Here is a 1,167-nt window from a genome sequence, read left to right on the forward strand (position 1 = left end):
ATCTATCTATCTATCTATCTATCTATCTATCTATCTATCTATCTATCTATCTATCCGAGTCCACTCGTTAAGCCATCTTTTTCATAACCATACTTTGTATTTGTATGCTTTCTTTCTTTCTTTCTCTCTTTCTTTCTTTCTTGCTTTCTTCCGTCCTCCCACGTTGAACCTCTCAATGAGACTCTGTCACGCACGCCGCCAGTCCATCCAATCCTGCATTACAATCTGTTTCCTTTCTAGGAAGAAATATGGATGAACTTAAATCCCCAGACAATATGCTGAATTTTTTCCCCACAAAGGGCCCATCAAGTAGTTCACTAAGGAGTGTGCAAATATTATACTCATGTCGGGGTCAAAAGGTTCGGTTGGCCAGCATTTACGTCATTCAGCTTTAAAACCTAATTGAATATACCAGGTAATTTGTGGGTGCAACTGATTTTCAAAGATCTTCAATGTAGGGTGAAATCCTGACATAGAGTTCGACTTCCATAAATTACATTGTGTGCACTCATTGCTTCCAAGAACGTAAGGCAAACGAATATTTTGAATTTGGAGTGAAAGAAAACAGTAAGGGAGAATTTCACTGTTAGCTTTATTCCTCTCATGGTATCATTCAGAACTGAGGAAACAGCGGGACTGGTTTTGGTATTGATCTACGTCGTGACAAAAGAATAATTTTTCCATCATGGCTTGAGTGAACAGTTAACTCAGTTGGGGCACCATGCTAAAATTCGAAGCGAATGTCCTGGTTCGAATCCCCGGCTTTGGTTGATTTGGGGAGTTTTTTAAAGCTGCCCATTCGTTTGGCTCGCTCTTGTCGAAGGTGGAATGCCGCCTTTTAAGTAATCTTACCGTGTTGAAGAAGGCGTTACACATATTATACCATGACCAAATTAAAAAGAAAAATCACAAAGTTTACCGAAATAGAAGTTAGAAAAATCATTTTTACTTTCAAATAGGCCGGTTTTAGATTTAGAATGATATTGTTAGACAGTGATCTCGGTGTAGATCCGACGGGTATGAACCGTCTCTGAATTTTAGGTCTATATAATAGTCATCTTCTCCTCTTCCTCGCCCCTCTCTCAATCTGTCTGTCTGTCTGTCTGTCTGTCTGTCTCTCTCTCTCTCTCTCTCTCTCTGTGTTTTTGTATGTATGTTTTTATGAGT

This window comes from Aplysia californica, unplaced genomic scaffold, assembly GCF_000002075.1.
Source record: "Aplysia californica isolate F4 #8 unplaced genomic scaffold, AplCal3.0 scaffold00418, whole genome shotgun sequence".
NCBI classification, from domain to species: domain Eukaryota; kingdom Metazoa; phylum Mollusca; class Gastropoda; order Aplysiida; family Aplysiidae; genus Aplysia; species Aplysia californica.